The sequence below is a fragment of the Cupressus sempervirens genome, chromosome 10 (genome assembly GCF_028749045.1).
Source record: "Cupressus sempervirens isolate cs-2001-9-10 chromosome 10, ASM2874904v1, whole genome shotgun sequence".
Taxonomy (NCBI): Eukaryota; Viridiplantae; Streptophyta; class Pinopsida; order Cupressales; family Cupressaceae; genus Cupressus; species Cupressus sempervirens.
The window spans coordinates 602,974,156-602,997,398 of NC_143127.1; positions in this window are offsets into that span (position 1 = coordinate 602,974,156).

Here is a 23,243-nt window from a genome sequence, read left to right on the forward strand (position 1 = left end):
TAGATTGAAGGAGAAGACAATTGAGTTTGAAAAAATCTCAAACATGCAGCTTGACACCTTAAGTCAGATGATGAATTCTCATCATGAGCTAAACATGAAGATCTCCACCTTGAGAATGCAAAATGAACAATTGCAAAATGACCTAAAAAGAGAAAAGGAGATAGTAGAAAGCTTCAATAAACCCAATGAGGCTATCAAGTACTTTGAGAAACTATTGAAATTACCAAGGGCTAGTAATGATACTTCAGGACTTGGTTACACCAGCACTGAGCAAGGAGAATCATCCAAGACTACAGAAGAAAGGAGTAACAAAGGTAAGAATACTAAACCTACTTGTCATTTCTGTGGTAAGAGGGACATTCCTCTAATATATGGAGGAGGAAGAATGATAAGCCTAAGAAAGCAAGCTACTGTCATAAGTTTAAGAAACAAGCACATAAAGCACATGAATGTAGAACCAAGACCATAAGAACACCAAAATTTGAGGGTCACTGCTACAATTGCAAAAAGTATGGACATAGAGTATTTGAATGTAGATCAAAGCCTATGTGGACACCAATCAGCCTACAAAGGGAAACAACCATGGTCATCACTACAACTAGAATTACAACATTGGGTATAGCTGTCAGTATTGTCAGGAGTATGGACACATTCCTAAAAATTGCATAAGGACACATTTTAGAGGGAATTACAATAGATGGCTAAGTCAAACCACATGTTTCAGTTGCTTGAAGACAAGCCATATCAGCAAGAATTTCCCAACAACGTCAAAAGTACCCAAGACAAAAATTAAAATAGGAAAAGAGAAGGTTGATGTTGAACAAATAAGAGGGTAAATGAACAAGACTTGGAAGAAGAAAGATGAGTGCAACACATCAAAAGGAGGGATCACTTCACCCAAAAGGTCAAATGATCACATCTCACCTAACTAAGCAAGAATAGGTGTATGGGACTAACATACAAAGTTATATCATACATTAATCTCAAGACAAAGAAGCACTAGAAGGAAGAAATCTGCATGAGCAAAGATGCCGAGTCAAAATTTGAAGTTTTTGATAATACTGCCAAACTGTCCTCAAATGCGAAGTAAAGCTCCAAAGGATGTTGAGTGGCTAATAGTGATTGAGCTGATAGTTGGTGCCAAGTGAAGTAGAAATCTAATGGAGGCCGAGTAAACAAAATTCAATGGGAGTCCCATTATGGTGAAACCTTCAAGTGTCGAGTTTATACCTATATGCACTAAGCATTTAATGATAGGTTTTGATAGGTATAATGTCAAATTTTGATCATTTTCATGCCATTCAAATATAGAGAAAAGACAAAAAAAGTTTAGGAGCAATCATACAACAACCTCGAAGTCATTTGCATTCATCTCAACAGTGATTTAGCATACATTTTGACAATCTAAGGTATTTATCAAGTGTTGAGCTACGCAGTGTTAAAAGTTTTTAATACATTAAAACCCTAGTTAGGTATAATGGCTTCTAGTTCAAGAAACCCCAAAGGAAAGGAAGGTCATGAGGTCCAGTTAGTTAGTAATGAGGCAAAACAATCCGAGTTTAGGCCAATCCCTAAAGTTGCCTACATAAATGATCCAGTTGGCACATTGTTCATCATTCCACCAAAATTTGTCATGGTGCAAGATATGAGAAAGTGTTATAATTGCAAGATAGGTGTAGTATGTGATCTCGAGATATTCCAAGACTATGACAAACTGTGTGATTTTTTTTTTTTTGAAGGATGAATTCCAATAGTCAAGAAAAAGGGTTTGATCAATGCCCTAGTTTACCCTACAGGTTTCAAAACTAAATGGATACGGATTGTCCTTAGAAAAATTCACAATGAATTTTTGTGGTTGGAAAAGGGACCAATAAAGATTACAAAAAAGATAGTACATAGGGTTACAGGTTTCCCAACCCTAGATAGGCCTAAGAACTTGTGCAGTGATTCCAAAGAGATCATTGAAAGGAATATAGGAGCCAAATGGAATAAGAGAGGTATGACTATTAACATTGTAACTGATCCCCTTCTAGATGTTGTAGTGAGAGTAATCTCTCATAAGTTTTACCAATCTAGTAGATTCAATAGTGTGCCATGTATAGCTATTGATGTAGCTTACAAACTGGTGAAGAAAGATCATACATATGATATGGTAGAACTAATGTTGCAGAAAATAAATGAAAACCTAGGAGCAATAAGGAGATCAAAAGGTGCTCAATGCAAATTTGGTTCAATTTTTTGTACATATTCTTTTATGTTATGGAAGAATTTTCTTATATAGGAAAGGTGAATTGGAACCCAAACAAAACTACAATTACACAAATCAATGAGTTCATTGATTAGATGGGTGATAATTTTGAGGCCCAAATGACAAGCTATTTTTTAGGATTTTAAGAAATCCATGAAGCAAAGGGTAAGAATACCAATTTCCCTAGTAGAAAAACACATCAATGACATATGTTTTTTGGTTGACATTGATTATACCTATATCCAAGTAGAAATACCAAGAGTAAGATGGCTAAGGCCATTGGGATATGAGCTCGATATAGATGAAGCCTCAGTAGCAATCACAACATTGATTACAAAAGAGATATATAAGGAGGCTCCTCATTTTGGGACATATGATGTTGTCAAATCCAAAGTTGAAATAGAATTGAAGATAGCCTCTGTAATGAAGAAGAAAGATAAATTAGTGAAGAAAATAAAGAAGAACTTTGGTGTAGATATTGAAGGAGAAGCAGGTGCTGAAGAAGAAGAAGAAGAATGAGAGAGTGAAGAAGAAGAAGAGCAAGGGCAAGGCTCAATGGAGTTGACACAAGGCTTAGGAGAAGACAAGGAGGAAGGTTCCAAGGAAGAAGAAGCCAAGGAAGCATCTACACTAGTCGAGCAAAAGAAAAGAAAGGCTAAAACTTAGCCTTTAGCTCAGCCAAAACCCAAGAAGGTCACTAAGCCTGTACAAGGCAAGCCAACACCAACAACAAGAGCTACCACAAGGGCATCCACACAAAAGGTCAACGAGGCAACAAAAGAAAAGAAGAAGGCTACTAAATAGTCTAATGAAGTTCCAAAGAAAAGAAGAAAGTATATATCATAGCCAGATATTGATGATGAGGAAAGAACATAATCATAGGATATCAGCCAATTCAGAGTGGTAAGCCATTCTCCCAAATCTGCCACAGACAAAATTTGTGAAAATGTTAGAAATGTAGATTTGAATGATTTAAAGAAAATTGATTTCAATAAGCTAGGTAGTGAAGAACAAAATAAAATAAAGGAATTAGTATATGCCATGATGGCTGAATTCAAGAATACACCTCTAGAACTAGACAATACCATGCCCATAGAGCTATATGAAATAATTGAAAATAAATGGCATTATTGTCTAAAAATGGAAAAGGAGATTAGAGAATCTACCTTAGCACAAGTGATGCCTAACCTGACAAGAGGTCAAATAAAAAATTGCTAATAAGAAACATGGTGGTAAATTTTCACCTAAATATAGAGCCTTCAACATCATACAAAACAAGATTGAGGATGTAGTAAATAAATCCACACAATTGTGGAAAACAATCTACAAAATAACTGATGACAAGGAAGAAGAAGAAAATAAGGCAGAGGCCAATACCAAGGAAAATAAAAGAAAATAGAAGAAAGGAGAGGAAGAGAAGCAAGAGGAAGAGAATGAGAAGGAAGTAACAACAAAAGTAGATGAAGAAAAGAAGAAAGAGGAGGAAGATAAGAAAGATAAGGAGGACAAAGAAAAAGGTGAGGATGAAGAGAAATAAAAGGGAGAATTCATGGCAATAGTTGAACAACAACAAAAAGAGGAACAATGTGTGTAGGACACACAAATGCCACCTCCTAGCCCTCCTCATGTAACCATCACACCTACAGATACAATAACTATTAAGGATGTTCCTGAAAATTTAGCTCAAAACATCAATCTCCTAACTTTAGAGGATCTCTCCAAGATCCTTCACCAATCCACTCTACAGGCATAGTTATGCACAAACCCTATATTTTTGAGTGTAGATGGGCTATAAAAGGTAGTAGCAGAACCAAAACAAGATAAGGTGAGACAATAAGAACCACCTTTCACCTATACAGCTACTAGCACTAAAATTTTGATGCTTCCACACCTACAATAGTAGATGATACACTTTATAAGTTGAGCATTGAAGATATAACTTGGAAAATCTCCACACCAAGCTTGAGCTCAACCAGATTTACTAGGGTACTTCAATATGGAGACCCTGAGTTAGATGAAGACATAGTCATACCTACCTATGACTCAAAGACCATTACCATGGAACAGATCATAGAAATGCATGATGCATTAAATAGGAGAAAATAATAGGAAATATTTAGAAAAGAGTATAAACACAAGCAAGCACTACATGATATTAAGGACATCTTTATGGATGCCTTTAGCTTGCAGTTACCAGATGAGGCAAAGCCCATAATAGAACAACTATCTAATATAGTTGACCAGGTGACTAGTGAAGACCAGGATACAAATGTTAAACTTATGGAATGGTCTGAGAGGAAATTTCAAGGGAAAGTGAATGAGAAAATATCAAGTGGTATAGCACTTGAACAAGTAGAATTGGTCAAGAAAATTGACAAGGTCAAGAATGTACTTGAGAATATTTTCTCATTGTACAAGAAACTATTAGATTTTTCCAATTTCACACAAGAAAAAAGTTAGAGAATAATGAGCTTGGAGAGAAATTTGAAAATTTCTACCATGTAATTATTCAAAGATCTGGCTCAAAGTGAGAAGCATTTTGCCCAATTGCTTCACACTCAAAGAGAGTTAGCTGTACTAACAAGTGAAGAGGCCAATATAAAGGCCAAATAAATGTAGATTCAATCCTCTATAACCCCACATTTGGAGGTCCTCCACAAAGAGAAAGTCTATGCTGAAACTATCTTAAAGAAAGATCCTATTCTTTCTACATTAGATGGACTTGTACATCTTGCTGCAAAGATTGCCATCCAGAAAAAGTCACTAGACATTGCTTTGGAGAATTGGGATGCAACTCTAAAAATGATAATGGAGGTAAACAACACATTTCTGGCTAAATATGGTATTACTCCTTAAGATCCTTTGACATAAGTGTCAAAAAGGGGGAGAAATAATAAAAGAGAAAGTGGGAGAAATAATAGTAAGGAAGATATATCTAAGGGGGAGAATATTAAGTTTTGATTAAATTCTTTCATATGTGTAAATAGTATGAGGGAGAAATAATGTTTTGAGGGAGATATGAATAAAATCAATCAGTATAGATAGAGTAGACAAAATAGCTCAGCACATAGGTACAGAGTAAAAACAAAGAGTAATAGGTAATTTTAGCATAGAATTTTGGGTTACAAGAATGAAATGGCACAATTAGCTCAAGGGAGTTATAAGGTATTATTTGGACAAATTTTGAAATTTTGTACTTATGCAAAGTAGATTGGATAGAGTAATCATAAGGATAGATTAGTAATGTTTAGATAACTATTTTTGACACTCATGTCAAAGGGGGAGATTGTTGATCTTAGAATGGTTTTGACATATGAGTGTCAACACACTTAACCACTTTGTACATTTAAACTGAGTACACTATGTATGCTGACCCACAGAATGTGTCGAATTAGAATGCATCATATGTTGAGTGAGTCAGAGTCATACATGTGCCAAGCAAGTTAGAATGCTTCATATGCTGAGTGAGTTAGAGTCATACATGTGCCAAGAAAGACAACATGTAATAGGTGCTGAGCAAACCAGGATCAAATATGTGCTGAGCACTAGTAGTTTAGTATGTGTCGAGTAACATAGAATCAACATATGAGTTTGTGCCATCACAAACTCAGATGTAAACCTTTCTTGGAGTTGACATAGAAAAATTTCAAAGAAAAATAAGGATAAGAATGAATCTTTTATATTTCCCATGCAATCAACATGCAACCAATCAAAAAAATGGAGAAGGCATGCAACCAATGAGAAAAATGCAAGGAATGAGCAAGAATTCAAGATTCAATATGGATCATAGATGCATATGTAACCCTAAGTCTATGAAGTCTTTATAAGGAGGCTTAGACCCCACAATTTTAAGTGGCTAAATAGAAGTTAAGGAAGTTGCTAAGTAGATAGCAAAGTTGCAGAATAGGGCAAACAACAGGGGCATCAAAAACTTAATGAATTGAACATCAATTACACATCTATTTAATTAGAATAGTACAAGGGATACTATCATATATCAGATCAAGCAATGATCACATCAGAATGAGCATATCAAGTGCCTAAAATCAGCAATTGAAGATTGTAAGCAATTAGGTAAAAGGTTTCTAATACTCTCTAGAAATTGCATTAGATGGTTAAAATCCAATGATGATAGGTTAGCTTAACAACTATTTTGTAGATCCTTTGAAGAGGTGACTAAATCCTTTAACAAGGTGACACTTCATGTAAAGTGTTTGTAAATACTTTAGCCAAGTCACTATTGACAGAGTGTAAAGACTTTAACAGGGTAGACCTTTCAGAGGGCAGACCATCAAAAGTGGTCAAACAATTATTGCTGCAGTGATTTTTGTGGGTATTATCCACACCCCAGTTTTACCTTATTATTCGTGGAGGGTTTCTGGGTTACCAAGTCTAGTGTTATGAGTATTGATGCATGTGTTTATTTTATGTTTATTTAATATGTTTACATGCATGCATTTTATTTTCAGTTCTTTGTTTTAAAAGATTAGAAAAGGTTAAAACTTTGATACTTCTGATTCAACACCCCCCCCCCCCCCCCCCCCCCCAAAAAAAAGTACTCCTTCCATTTGAATATTCCAACAATTCGTATCAGAGAAAAGGTTCTCACAAGGAGAAGCCTAACAACTTAGAGAAAATGTCTAAAGATGGAAGTCTTCAAACTTTGGAAGATCATAGACAATCAGGTGATTGCTGTGCACCTCGCTCTACACAAATTGGAAGAAGCCAGAGAAGAATTGAGAAAGTCCTTAAAAAGAAGGAAGGATATAGCCATAGCTGAAAATGACATACACTACAAGGAGATTGATACCACACAAGTGTTTTCCAATGGAGATTCCAAAGAATTTGATGGAACAATAGCTAAATTGATGGAGAAAAATAGAGCACAAGCTAAAGAAATCAGAATACTCAAGCTTGAACAAGAATCACAAGCCATAATGCTTTGTGAAGTGATTGAAAAAAAGAAGAGAGCCATTGAAGACAAGGCCATTATAGAAGATGACAAGAGAAATCTTACCAATAGATTGGAGGAGAAGACAATTGAGTTTGAAAGAATCTTACATGCAGCTTGACACCTTAAGTCAGATGATGAATGCTCATCATGAGCTAAACATGAAGATCTCCACCTTGAGAATGAAAAATGAACAATTGCAAAATGACCTAAAAAGAGAAAAAGAGATAGTAGAAAGCTTCAACAAACCCAATGAGGCTATCAAGTACTTTGAGCAACTACTAAAGTCACCAAGGGCTAGTAATGATACTTTAGAAGTTGGTTACACCAGCACTGAGCAAGGAGAATCATCTAAGACTCTAGAAGAAAGGAGTAACAAAGGTAAGAATACTAAACCTACTTGTCATTTTTGTGGTAAGAAGAGACATACCTTTAATATATGTAGGAGGAAGAATGATAAGCCTAAGAAAGAAAGCTACTATCATAAGTGCAAAAAACAAGGAAATCAAGCACATGAATGTAGAACCAAGACCATAGGAACACCAAAATTTGAGGGTCACTACTACAACTGCAAAAAGTATGGACATAGAGTATTTGAATGCAAATCAAAGCCTATGTGGACACGTAATTAACCTGCAAAGGGAAACAACCATGGTCATCACTACAACTAGGATTACAACACCAGGTATAGCTATCACTATTGTCAAGAGTATGGGTACATTCCTAAAAATTTCATAAGGACACATTTTAGAGGGAATTACAATAGATGGTTAAGTTAAACCACATGTTTTAGTTGCTTGAAGACTGGCCATATCAGCAAGAATTTCCCAACAAAGCCAAAAGCACCCAAGACAAAAATCAACACAAGAAAAGATAAGGTTGATATTGAAAAAATAAGAGGGAAAATGAACAAGACTTGGAAGAAGAAAGATGAGTGTAGCACATCAAATGGAGGGATCACTTCACCGAAAAGGTCAAGTGATCACATCTCACCTAACTAAGCAAGAATAGGTGGATGGGATTGACATACAAAGTTATATCATACATCAGTCTCAATACAAAGAAGCACTACAAGGAAGAAATCTTCATGAGCAAAGATGCCAAGTCAAAATTTGAAGTTTTTTAAAATACTGCCGAACTGTCCTTAGATGCCAAGTAAAGCTTTAATGGATGCCTAGTTGCTAATAGTGACTGAGTTGGTAGTTGGTACCAAGTCAAGTAGAAATATAATGGAGGCCGAGTAAATGAAATTTAATTAGAGCTGAGTCATGGTGAAACCTTCAAGTGTCGAGTTTAGAACTGTATGCACTAAGCATTTAATGCTAGGTTTTGACAGGTATAAGGTCAAATTTTGATCATTTTCACACCATTCAAGCACAAAGCAAAGAAAAAAAGAGTGCAGGAGCAATCATATAGAAATCTTGAAGCCATTTGCATTGATCTCAATACTGATTTAGCATACATTTTGACAATCTAAGATATTTATCAAGTGCCAAGATACACAGTGTTAAAAGTTTTTAGTACATTAAAACCCTAGTTAGGTATAATGGTTTCTAGTTCAAGAAACCCAAAGGAAAGGAAGGTCACGAGGTCTAGTTAGTTAGTAATGAGGTACAACAACCCAAGTTTAGGCCAACCCTTGAATTCACCTACAGAAATGATCTAGTTGTTGCATTGTCCATCATTCCACCAAAAGTTGTCATGGTGTAAGATGTGAGAAAGTGTTATAACTGCAAGATAGGTGTAGTAGGTGATCTTGAGATATTCCAAGCTTATGATAAATTATGCAAAAAAAAATTTCTAAAGGATGAATTCTAAATAGACAAGAAAAAGGGTTTGACCAATGCCCTTGTTTACCCTACAGGTTTCAAAATTGAATGGATACAGATTGTCCTTAGAAAAATTCACAATGGATGTTTGTGGTTGGAAACATGACTAGTAATGATTACAAAAAGGATAGTACATAGGGTTACAGGTTTCCCAACCCTAGATCTACCTAAGACCTTGGGCAGTGATTCCAAAGAGATCATTAAATGGAATACAAGAGCCAACTGGAATAAGAGGGGTGTGACTATTCGCATTGTAACTGATCCTATTCTAGATTTTGTAGCGAGAGTAATCTCTCACAAATTTTACCAATTTGGTAGATTGAATAGTGTGCCATGTATAGCTATTGATGTAGCTTACAAACTAGTGAAGAAAGATCATACATATGATCTGGCAGAACTAATGTTGCAAAAAATAAATGAAAACCTACAAGCAATAAGGAGATCAAAAGGTGCTCAATGCAAATTTGGTTCAGTTCTTTTGTGCATATTCTTTTATGTTATGGAAGAATTTCCTTCTATTGGAAAGGTGAATTGGAACCCAAAACAAACTACATTACACAAATCAATGAGTTCATTGATCAGATGGGTGATAATTTTGGGGCCCAAATGACAAGCTATTTTGAGGATTTTAAGAAATTCGTGAAGCAAAGGGTAAGAATACCAGTTTCCCTAGTGGAAAAACACATCAATGACATATGTTTTCTAGTTGACATTGATTATACCTATATCTAGGTAGCAATACCAAGAGTAAGATGGCTAAGGCCATTGGGATATGAGCTTGATATAGATGAAGCCTTAGCAACAATCACAACATTGATTGTACAAGAGATAGATATAGAGGCTCCTCATTTTGGCACATATGATGTTGTTAAATCCAAAGTTGAAACAAAATTGAAGACAACCTCTGTAATCATGAAGAAAGATAAATTAGTGAAGAAAATAAAGAAGAACTTTGGTGTAGATATTGAAGGAGAAGTAGGTGCTAAAAAAGAAGAAGAAGAAGGAGAGAGTGAAGAAGAAGAAGAGAAAGGGCAAGGCCCAATGGAGTTGACAAGACTTAGGACAAGACAAGGAGGAAGGTTCCAAGCAAGAAGAAGCCAAGGAAGCACCTACACTAGTTGAGCAAAAGAAAAGAAAGGCTAAAACTTAGCCTTAAGCTTAGTCGAAATCCAAGAAGGTCACTAAGCCTACACAAGGAAAGCCAACACCAGCAACAAGAGCTACCACAAGGGCATCCACACAAAAGGCCAAAGAGGCAACACAAGAAAAGAAGAAGGCTATTGAACAGTCTGATGAAGTGCCAAAGAAAATAAGAAAGTATGTGGCACAACCAGATACTGATGATGAGGAAAGAATAGAATCAGAGGACATCAGCCAATTCAGAGTGGTAAGCCATCCTTCCAAATCTGCCATAGAAAAAATTTGTGGAAATGTTAGAAATGTAGATTTGAATGATTTAAAAAAATTGATTTCAATAAGCTAAGTAGTCAAGAACAAAATAAAATAGAGCAATCAGTATATGCCATGATGGCTGAATTCAAGAATACACCTCTAGAACTAGATAATACAATTCTTAGAGAGTGATATAATTGAAAATAAATGGCATTATTGTCTAAAAATGGAAAAGGAAATCAGAGAATCTACCTTAGCACAAGTGATGCCTGACCTGAAAAGAGGTCAAATAACAAGTTGCTAATAAGAAACATGGTGGTAAATTTGCACCTAAATATAGAGCCTTCAGCATCCTACAAAACAAGATTGAGGATGTAGCAAATAAATCCACATAGTCGTGGAAAAAAATCTACAAAATAATTGATGACAAGGAAGAGGAAGCAAATAAGGTAGAGGTCAGTACCAAGGAAAAGAAAACAAAAGAGAAGACAGGAGAGGAAGAGAAGCAAGAGGAAGAGAAGGAGAAGGAAGCAACAACAAAAGTAGATGAAGAAAAGAAGAAAGAGGAGGAAGATAAGAAAGATAAGGAGGAAAAAGAAAAAGGTGAGGAGGAAGAGACACAAAAGGGAGAAGACATGGCAACAATTGAACAACAAGAAGAAGAGGAAAAAAGTGTGTAGGACATACGAATGCCACCTCCTAGCCCTTCTCATGTAACCATCACACCTGTAGATACAATAACTATTAAGGATGTTCCTGAAAATTCAGCTTAGAACATCAATCCCCTAACTATAGAGGATGTCTCCAAGATCCTTCACCAATCCACTCTACAGGCATAGTTATGCACAAACCCTATATTGGTGAGTGTAGATGAGCTACAAAAGGCAGTACTAGAGTCAAAACGAGATAAGGTTAAACCACAAGAACTGCCTTTCATCTATACAACTACTAGCACTAAAATTTTGATGCTTCCACCACCTGTAGCAATAGATGATACCCTTCAAAAGCTAAGCACTAAAGCAATACATTTGAAAATCTCCACAGTAGGTTTGAGCTCAACCAGAGTGTCCAAGGTACTTCAATATAGAGACCTTGAGTTAGATAAAGACATAGTCATACCTACCTATGAATTAAAGACCATCACCATGGACCAGATCACAGAAATACAATATGCATTAGATAGGAGAAAAGGCAGTAAATTCTTAGAAAAGAGTATAAACACAAGCAAGCACTGTATGAGATTAAGGAAATCTTTATGGATGCCTTCAGCTTGTAGTCACCAAATGAGGCAAAGCCCATAATAGAAAAACTATTTGATATAGTTGACCAGGTGACTAGTGAAGACCAGGATACAAATGTTGAACTTATAGACTGGTCTGAGAGGAAATTTCAAGGGAAAGTGAATGAGAAAATATCAAGTGGTATAACACTTGAATAAGTAGAATTGGCCAAAAAAATTGAGAAGGTCAAGAATGTACTTGAGAACATTTTCTCATTGTACAAGAAGCTATTAGATTTTTCCAATTTCATACAAGAAACAAGTTAGAGAATAATGATCTTGGAGAGAAATTAAAAAATTTCTAGCATGCAATTACCTAGAGATCCAGGTCAAAGTGAGAAGCATTTTTCCCAATCGCTTCATACTCAAAGAGAGTTAGCTGTACTAACAAGTAAAGAGGCCAATTTAAAGGCAAAATTAATGTAGATTCAATCCTCCATAACCCCACATTTGGGGGTCCTCCACAAAGAGCAAGCCTATCCTGAAACTCTCTTAAAGAAAGATCCTAATCTTTCTACATTAGATGGACTTGTAAATCCTTCTATAGAGACTGCCATCCAGCACAAGTCACTAGACATTGCTTTGGAGAATTGGAATGCAAGTCTAAAAATGACAATGGAGGTAAACAACACATTTTTGGCTAAATATGTATTACTCCTTAGCATCCTTTGACATAAGTGTCAAAAAGGGGGAGAAATAATAAAGAAGAAAGGGGGAGAAATAATAGTAAGGAAGATATATCTAAGGGCGAGAATACTAAGTTTTGATTAAATTATTTCATATGTGTAAATAGTATGGGGAAGAAATAATGTTTTGAGGGAGATATGAATAAAATCAATCAGTACAGACAGAGTAGACAAAACAGTCAACACATAGGTACAGAGTAAAGACAAAGAATATCAGGCACATTTAGCATAGAATTTTGGGTTACAAGAATGAAATGGCACAATCAGCTCAAGGGAGTTATAAGGTATTTTTTGATTTTTTAAAAAATTTTTATACTTATGGAAAGAAAATTGGATAGGATACTCATAAGGACAGATTAGTAGTGTTTAGTTAAGTGTTTTGGACACTCATGTCAAAGGGGGAGATTGTTGATCTTAGAATGGTTCTGACATTTGAGTGTAAACACACTTAACCACTTTCTACATTTAAGATGAGTACACTATGTATGCCAAGCCACAATATGTGCCAAGTTAGAATACTTCATATGCTGAGTGAGTCAGAGTCATACATGTGCCAAGCAAGTCAGAACGCTTCATATGCTGAGTGAGTCAGAGTCATACATGTGCCAAGCAAGATAGAATGCAATAGGTTCCCAGCAAACTAGGATCAAATATGTGCCGAGCACTAGTAGTTTAGTATGTGCAAAGTAACAAAGAATCAACATATGAGTTTGTGCCCTCAAAAAATTAGATGTAAACCATTTTTGGAGCTGACATAGAATTTTTATCAAGAAAAATAAGGATAAGAATGAATCTTTTATGTTTCCCATGCAATTAGCATGCAACCAATCAAAAAAATGGAGAAGGCATGTAACCAATGAGAAAATGCAAGGAAGGAGTGGGAATTCAAGATTCAATATGGATCATAGATCCATACCTAACCCTAAGTCTACGAAGTCTTTACAAGGAGGCTTAGACCCCACAATTTTAAGTGGCTAAATAGAAGTTAAAGAAGTTGCTAAGTAGATAGCAAAGTTGTAGAACATGGAAAATGACAGGGGCATCACAAACTTAGTGAATTGAACATCAATTACAAATCCAGTTAATCAAAATAGTACAAGGGATATGATCGTATATTAGATCAAGCAAGGATCACATCAGAATTAGTAGATCAATTGCCTAAAATCAACAATTGAAGATTGTAAACAATCAGGTCAAAGGTTTCTAATACTCTCTAGCCTTTATATTAGATAGTGAAAATCCTATGATGATAGGTTAGCTTAACAACTATTTTGTAGATCCTTTGAAGAGGTGGCTAAATCCTTTAATAGGATGACACTTTGTGGAAAGTTTTTGTAAATCTTTTAACTAGGTCACTATTGACACAGTGTAAAGCCTTTAATAGGGTAGACCATCATAAGTGGTCAAACAATTATTGTTGTAGTGATTTTTGTGGGTGCCATCGCCACCCTAGTTTTACCTTCTTATTCTTGGAGGGTTTCTTGGTTACCTAGTCTGGTGTTATGAGTATTGACACATGTGTTTATTTTATGTTTATTTAATATGTTTACATGCATGCATTTTATTTTCAGTTGTTTGTTATAAAGGATTAGAAGAGGTTAAAATTGTGATACTTCTAATTCCCCCCCACCCCCCAAGAAGTACTCTTCCCATTTGAATATTCCAAAAATTGGTATCAGAGCAAAGGTTCTCACAAGGAGAAGCCTAATAGCTTAGAGAAAAGGTATAAAGATGGAAGTCTTCAAACTTGGGAAGATCATAAACAATTAGGTGATTGATGTGCACCTTGCTCTACACAAATTGGAAGAAGCTAGAGAAGAATTGAGAAAGTCCTTAAAAAGAAGGAAGGATATAGCCATAGCTTAAAATGACATACACTACAAGGAGATTGATACCACACAAGTATTTTCCAATGGAGATTCCAAGGAATTGGATGCAGTAATAGCTGAACTAATGGAGAAAAATAGAGCACAAGCTAAAGAAATAAGAATACTCAAGCTTGAACAAGAATAACAAGCCATAATGCTTTGTGAAGTGACTAAACAAAAGAAGAGAGCCATTGAAGACAAGGCCATGATAGAAGATGACAAGAGAAATCTTACAAATAGATTGGAGGAGAAGACAATTGATTTTGAAAGAATCTCAAACATGGAGCTTGACACCTTAAGTTAGATGATGAATTCTCATCATGAGCTAAACATGAAGATCTCCACCTTGAGAATGCAAAATGAATAATTGCAAAATGACCTAAAAAGAGAAAAGGAGATAGTAGAAAGCTTCAAAAAACCCAATGAGGCTATCAAGTACTTTGAGCAAATAGTGAAATCACCAAGGGCTAGTAATGATACTTCAAGACTTGGTTACACCAGCAATAAGCAAGGAGAATCATCCAAGACTACAGAAGAAAGTAGTAAGAAAGGTAAGAATACTAAACCTACTTGTCATTTCTTTGGTAAGAAGGGACATACCTCTAGTATATGTAGGAGCAAGAATGATAAGCCATCTCATTACTAGTGATATAATTTTCACAGTGAGCACCTGGCATTTCTCTCTCAATAATTCTCATGCCATAGTTCCCTTTATCAACTAAGTAATCTACTATTATTCTTTGTGATTCTTATTCATAGGTATCCTTCACAAGCTGATGCATTGTCATAGAATACTCCCTATTTGGACCTAGACCTTGAAATACCAAGGATGGGTCTCCATTATCATTATCATTTTTCTTTAGTTCTTCCAACTTTTGGTCATTACTGCTAGAATCACTCTTTTTATCCTCCAAATTCTGATCTTTGCTACTAGTATCATTACTCTTCTCATTATTTGTTAGGGTTTGGCCCTTAGGATTAGAATCCTTGATGCCCTTTTTGATCCATTATTTCTTGAACTTCTTAGGTATATTGGCTCTATTAAGGCATTTCTTTTCTCAATGTCCAACTTTTTTGCAATGGAAATATGCAAATGACATAGACTCATGATCAATCTTTTGCACACATGTCCCAATTTCTTACTATAGCATAATGCATTCAGGCATATCCACACCTTGAATGACAACAACACAAATTCTTTCATATGTAAACCATTTCCTCAATATCATAACTATTTCCATAGAAAGAAGCTCTTCAAAAGTGTTTGTGATTCCTTGAAAAAAATCTTCCACCCAAAATTCCAAGGGCATACTTGGTAGTTTCATCCAAATTGGTGCTTGAATTGTGATTTCATCCTAAATGCTTAGATTGGGTCACCATTTATGTAGGATCATGGTGTTCTTACCAATTAGCCATGGTCCACTACACACAATATTTCTACTATCTTCATCACATGATAAAGGGAAAGATGAACCTTGTTTGAACATCATAGCCACATCAACTTTCCCTTTTAGAACCCATTTCCTCTTTGCAAAGGTCTTGACAATCTTAATATTTGGTTTGGCTTCCAAGAACTGCACAATGAGCATATTATCCATTCGAGAGATATTCAAATCAATGATTTAGTTCAAGATCTATAACCCAAAAGAACCTAGCTTAGCATTTGAAATATTTTTCACTAGGGGTAGAGTGGACTTATCGACTAGTTTGATGCCAAACAAACCTAACCATTATTTTTGCATGGACCATTTGAAACAAATCTAAAAGTGCATGACTGTGTCCCCCCACAATTCTCTAGGAACATCAACACCATCAATATCAAAACCTATTGACAATCTCCATCAGTCATTCCTTGTTGACCTCAGTTTCCAAATGATGCAACTCCATCATGTACCTTTCCACTTCCCCTTGAATTTGAATTTTGAACTCCTCCTTTCCCACTCATTTCTCCTCTCAAGGAATCATAGTGATAGTGTTATCACCCTTTGGCTATTGTTGTTCCAATTGTTGTTGATATTCTGACTGCTACTTTAATTTCTCTTGTTCCTTTGTAAATATTGCTTGTTGTTGTTGGAATTGTTGTTGATACATTGCATGTATGTCAAGAGGATTAGATTAGGTTGTGTGTTGGAAATATTGGGTCCTTGTACCACTTGATATTGTTGTTGTTACTTTGGATGTTGTTATGTCGCATGTATGTTAAGGGGGTTTTGATTAGGTTGTGTTGGGAATGTTGGATCCTTGTACCACTTAGGTTGTTGTTGCTTTGGATGTTGACTATGTCCCTTGGAAGTGAGCATTGATTAAGGATCCTTGATTTGATATGTTTGAAGATGATGCAGGAGCATCCAGAGGTATAAGGGCAATCCTGTGTCGCCCAAAGAAAAAAACTTAGACTTAGTTTTTGTTTCATGTGTTTTCATTTTTGGATACCCATTTGGGTCAAATAAAGGTTCCAACTCTCACAGTTCCACCATCAGTGTTTGTGTAAATCTCAAAAAAATAGGAGTATGTAATTGAGCCATCATTTTGGTGAACTAGGAGGTGTAAATTGGCTAGATGAATGTAATTGTAATTTAGAGCATTCCATAAAAAGAATCAGGTCAAAAGGCCCCACAGATTGAGAGTTATTACAATTTTTTGGGTTGTGGAGACCTCCTAAGAATGCTTCAAAATTAGGTTAGGGGCATTAAATGACCTCAAAAAGGGCCAAAAAATGGGGGACAAGCTAAACTTGTCTATAAGGCTATAGAGCACTTCGAGAACTTTTTTAAAATGTAAACGGTTCGTCAATCGGAGCTACGGTTCAAAAGTTATGCCTCCCAGAAGTTTGGTGACCTTTTTTGGATTCTTCTAGATTTGCGCCGACTTCTAACACAGCTTCTGGAACCTTCCATTTGGTCGGTGGATGCCTACTAGCACTTTCTAGAATTTACTCCTAGTCCTTAACCCTCCAGGGTCTATTTAAGGAGATTTCTGGCATTGTAAAAGGCAGTTCGGAGTGGAGTTTGAGAGGAGGTACTGAAAGGAGAAATTATCTCCACATTTATGCTATTGTAAGCTCTTAGGGCATGTTTTGAAGTTTATTTTCTCTGTACTAAATGTACTAGCTTATTTTTTAGTTAATACAATTTCCCTTTTCTATTGTGTCCATTCTATTTTTGGGTTGTGTCCCCATCAAGTGGTATCAGAGCCAATTTTCCTGAGTGTGTAGACAGAGCACCGACTGTGAGGCAATTTGCACCAGGACTGTGTGGTTGTGGGTTTGAGTTAAGAAGATGTCTCCATGAAGAGAGCATGGCTAAAGGGCTAGAGCTATTAATCTTGAGGAGGTTAGAGCCCTCCAAAGGCAGGTACAAGCATTGCAGGAGGAGCTCCGTAGAGGAGCAACTGTGGCCGCAGGTGATGAAAGTGAAGATGACAACAAAGAAGATGAAATTGGACCAGAAGGGGAATTTGATGGGGAAGTTCTAAATCATGTAGAGGAAAGGCTTTTTAGGGCCATTACTAAGTTTGGGAAAAGACCTACAATTGAAGTGGGTATATTTTCAGGAAATCTGAAACCAGATGAGTTGATCGATTGGATCAATGAACTGGAAGAATACTTTGAGTATGAGGATATTAGGGACCCAAATAGGGTTAAGTTTGCAAAGGCCAAACTGAAAGGCCATGCCAAAATTTGGTGACAAGAGGTTCAACTGGAAAGAAACATAAGAGGAAAGGAGAAGATCACAAGATGGGATCGCATGGTGGACAAATTGAAGAAGTAGTTCATTCCTGTGGACTACGAGCTTGATTTGTTTAAGAAGATGCATGGGTTAAAGCAAGTAGGAAGATCAGTCCAAGAATATATAGAGGAATTTTATCGACTCTTGATTAGAGTGAGGCATGCAGAAGCAAATAAGGAGAAGGTTGCTCGTTATATCAGTGGGTTGCAACCTAGCATCCAGGAGGAATTAAGTTTGGTAAGAATGACCAGTGTTGAAGAGGTATACCAATTTTCCCTATGAGTTGAAGAGAAGATGAATAAAAGGTTTGAAGGAAGACAAAGAGGGCATGGTCAAGGAGGAAGGGGAAGCAGTAGATCATCTTGAGGTCGCAATGAAACCCAAAAGAAAAATGAAGATTTGGGTACTAGTAGGAACCAGAGGAATGAGGGTTTCAACCGCTCCCATGATCAAGACTTTGGAAATCAAAGAGGAAGAGGTAGAGGACATTGACAAGGAAGAGGAGGATTCTATGGTACCTGTTTCCATTGCAATGAAGAAGGTCATCATGCCTTTGAATGCCCTCAATGACAAGGAAGGAAAAATAGGAGAGCTGAGGGCCAAGCTAGGGTTTCTCATGTGAATGAAGATGCACAATCATCACATTCAGAGGATGCAAAAAGAGGAGAGACCTTGGTAAATGAAAGAGTCATACTAAGTGGTGAGATTGAACTAGGACAACAAAGGAGTTTGTTCTGTACCAGATGCAAGTGTGAGGATAAATGTTGTGACGTGATCATTGATGGTGGTAGCACTGATAACTTGGTATCAGAAGAGATGGTCTCTAAGCTGAAGCTTAAGAGGGAGAAACATCCCCAGCCCTATTAGATTGCTTGGGTAAAAGATTATCATAAGGTCCTAGTAAGTGAACAATGTTTAGTGAAATTCAAAATTGGGAGTTACCATGATGAAGTTCTCTATGATGTTATACCGATGGATGTTTTCCATCTATTGTTGGGTAGACCATGGCAGTTTGATAGACATGCAGTACATGATGGACATGCAAACACATACTCTCTAACAAAGGATGGAGTTCGCCACAAATTGAAGCCCATGAAAAAGGAAGGTGAAAAGGTATGTAGCAGTGCTAGGATTTGTCTTGTTGATGGAAGGAAGTTTTTAGATGGCATGAAACATCAGCATATGTGCTATGCTTTGATTCCTAGGAAAGATAGAGAAGGTAGTAGTGAAATACCACTTGAAGTTTCGAATTTACTAGGGTAGTTTGGAGATATTATCTCTGATAATGTTCCAGATGGATTGCCACTAGTAAGGAAAATCAGTCATCAAATAGATTTAATTCCAAGAGCTAGTTTTCCTAACAAGGCTGCTCACATGATGACTCCTATTGAAACAAAGGAACTAAATAGATAGGTTCAAGAGCTGTTGAGGAAGGGCTTGATTCGAGAGAGCCTGAGTCCATGTGCAGTACCTGCAGTACTCGCACTAAAGAAGGATGGAGAGTGGAGGATGTGTACAGATTCTTGAGCTATAAATAGGATAACCATCAAGTACTGGTTTCCTTTGCCAAGGATGGATGATCTTATGGATTGCTTGAGTGGAGCTTAGTACTTCGCAAAGATAGATCTCAAGAGTGGCTATCATCAGATATGGATTCGAGAGGGAGATGAGTGGAAAATAGCCTTCAAGACCAAGGAGGGTCTTTATGAGTGGTTAGTCATGCCCTTTGGATTGATGAACGCCCCAAGCACCTTCATGCAGCTCATGAATGAGGTACTTAAGAAGTTCTTGGGAAAATTTGTTATTGTCTATTTGGATGATATTTTAATTTTCAGCAAGATTTTGGAAGAACATTTACTGCATATTCATAGTGTCCTAGAAAGGCTAAGGGAAGAGAAACTGTTAATTAATATGAAGAAGTGTATCTTTGCAAAAAGGGAGTTAGTCTATTTGGGGTTTGTTATATCACCCGAAGGTCTCAAAATGGATCCGAAGAAGGTAAAAGCCATCTTGGAATGGCCTACTCCAAGATCTGCTTACTGAGGTAAGATCATTTCATGGTTTGGTTAGTTTTTATAGGAAGTTTATTAAGAATTTCAGTGGCATATGTGCACCCCTAACTGATACAATAAGAGGGGATAGAAAATGGTTCAAATGGACTACAACAGTTGCGAGAAGTTTTGAATTGCTGAAGAAGAAGGTAACAGAACAACCTGTGTTGGCACTTCCAAATTTTGGAAAGGTTTTCCAAGTGGATTGTGATGCCAGTGGCAACGCTATTGGGGCTGTATTAAGCCAAGAAGGTAAGCCTATTGCGTATTTTAATGAAAAATTGAATGATGCAAAGAAGAAGTATTTTGTTTATGATCAAGAGTTCTATGCAATAGTTCAAACCTTAAAGAAATGGAGTCATTATTTATTGCTAAAGGAATTTGTTTTGTATACTGATCATCAGGCATTACAGTACCTAAATAGCCAAGGTAAATTGAATCAGAGGCATATGAAGTGGGTAGAGTTCTTGTAGAGTTATACATTTGTGTTGAAGCATAGAAGTGGAAAATCTAATAGGGTTGCAGATGCACTAAGTAGGAGACAGTTGTTTCTTATAGTAATGTAGGTTGAAGTAGTTGGGTTTGATGAACTCAAGAATTTGTACCTCAAGGATCCTGATTTTGTTGAAGCATGGAAAGCTTGTAAAGAACCTGTTGCTATAGATAGAACCAAGTGGTTAGACTATTTGATTCAGGATGGCATGTTGTTCAAAGGTGGTCAATTGTGCATTCCAAGGAGCTCCATAAGGGAAAATTTGATTAAGGAGAAACATAGTGGAGGGATGGCAAGACATTTTGGTCAAGATAAGACCATTGCCATTCTTAGAAAACATTATTTTTGGCCTCAAATTTCACAAGATGTGAAGAAGTTTGTACAGAGTTGCCAGGTTTGTCAAGTTGCCAAGGGGTTTAGACACAATACTGGCCTATATCAGCCATTGCCTGTTCCATCAAGGCCATGGGAGGACATAAGTATGGATTTTGTTCTTGGATTGCCAAGGACACAAAGGGGTAATGACTCAGTATTCGTGGTGGTTGATAGGTTCTCCAAAATGGCACATTTCATTCCATGCCACAAAACTCATGATGCTGTCCATATTGCAGACTTGTTCTTTAAAGAGGTGGTAAGACTACATGGTCTTCCAAGGAGCATAGTTTCTGACAGAGATACTAAATTTGTGGGGTATTTCTGGAGGACATTATGGAAAAAGTTAAGAACTGACTTGAAATTCAGTTCCACGCATCACCCACAAATTGATGGCCAAACTGAAGTGGTAAACAGAAGTTTGGGCAATTGGCTGAGATGTTTAGTTGGGGATAAGCCCAAGGGATGGGATTTGATTCTACCACAAGAAGAGTTTGCTTACAATAACTCTATAAATAGGAGTATTGGAAAATCACCATTCCAAATTGTGTATGGGAATAGCCCAAGGACTGCACCAAAATTGAGGAAGATAGAGCAAGGGGAGAGGACAAGTGCTAAAGTGAAAGAATTTGCTGAACATATCAAGCGTCTACATGAGGAGGTTTAGGCACACATTACCAAGATGAATCAAGAGTATAAAGCTAGGGATGATCAAAGGAGGAGACATAAGGAATTCCAAGTAGGGGATCTAGTCATGGTGCACTTACGAAAAGAAAGATTTCCAGCCGATACTTACAACAAGCTGAAAATGAAGAAATTTGGCCCCTACAAAATTTTGAAGAAACATGACTCAGGAAATGCATATGAGGTGGAGTTGCTAGATGGTATTCACATTTCTCCCATTTTCAACATTGCAGATTTAACAGAGTATCATGATGATGGTGTAGATGAGGAGCTGGTGTTAGAGCCATGTCCAATTCCTGCTTCTAAGAAGGAGGAGATAGAAGACATTCTAGATCATCGTGTGGGTAGGAGTACCAGAAATAGGCAGTATGAAGAGTATTTGGTCAAATGGAAAGGACGACTGATGGAGGACTCAACTTGGATTTCAGCAGCTGAGGTTTCCCATTTGGGATTTCCTCTACCATTCATAAAGTGACAGGGTCACTTTTCAATCTATCCTTGGGTGTCTGATGCAGGAGCATCCAGAGGTATAAGGGCAATCCTGTGTCACCCAAAAAAAATACTTAGACTTAGTTTCTATTTCATGTGTTTTCATTTTTGGATACTCATTTGGGTCAAATAAAGGTTCCAACTCTCACAGTTCTACCATCAGTGTTCGTGTAAATCTCAAAAAAATAGGAGTATGTAATTGAGCCATCATTTTGGTGAACTAGGAGGTGTAAATTGGCTAGATGAATGTAATTGTAATTTAGAGCATTCTAGAAAAAGAATCAGGTCAAAAGGCCCCACGGTTTGAGAGTTATTGCAATTTTTCAGGTTGTGGAGACCTCCTAAGAATGCTTCAAAGTTAGGTTAGGGGCATTAAATGACCTTGAAAAGGGCTAAAAAATGGGGGATGAGCACAACTGGTCCATAAGGCTATAGAGCGCTTCGAGAGCTTTCTGAAAATGTAAATAGTTCGTCAATCGGAGCTACAGTTCAAAAGTTATGCCTCCCTGAAGTTCGGTGACCGTTTCTAGATTCTTCTAGATTTGCACCAACTTCTAACGTAGCTTTTGGAAGCTTCTATTTGGTCGATGGATGCCTACTAGCACTTTCTAGAATGTACTCCTAGTCCTTAACCCTTTGGGGTCTATTTAAGGAGATTTCTGGCATTGTAAAAGGCAGTTTGGAGTGGAGTTTGAGAGGAGGTACTGAAAGGAGAAATTATCTCCACATTTATGCTATTGTAAGCCCTCAGGGCATGTTTTGAAGTTTATTTTCTCTGTACTGAATGTACTCGCTTATTTTTCAATTAATACAATTTCCCTTTTCTGTTGTGTCCATTCTGTTTTTGGGTTGTGTCCCCATCAGATTTGATGCTTCCCCTTGGGACATCATGTTTATTTGGTAATGAACCATATTCCTTTGTGGTATTGGTGAGATGTCAATGAGACTCTTTATTTGTTGTTTGATAGTTGTATTTGTAACAATGGTTAATGTTTCACATGGTGTACTCATATAGGGTTCTATAGTAGTTGATGTTGTTGTGGTTGGTAGAGTTAAGAGTAAGGGTGCACTTTGTTGATTTTCTTTCAAAGGAGGTATGTTTGGCATCCCTATGGTACAAGTACCCTTAGGAATTTATTGTTGTTGCATCATTTGATTAAGATCAATCCTTAA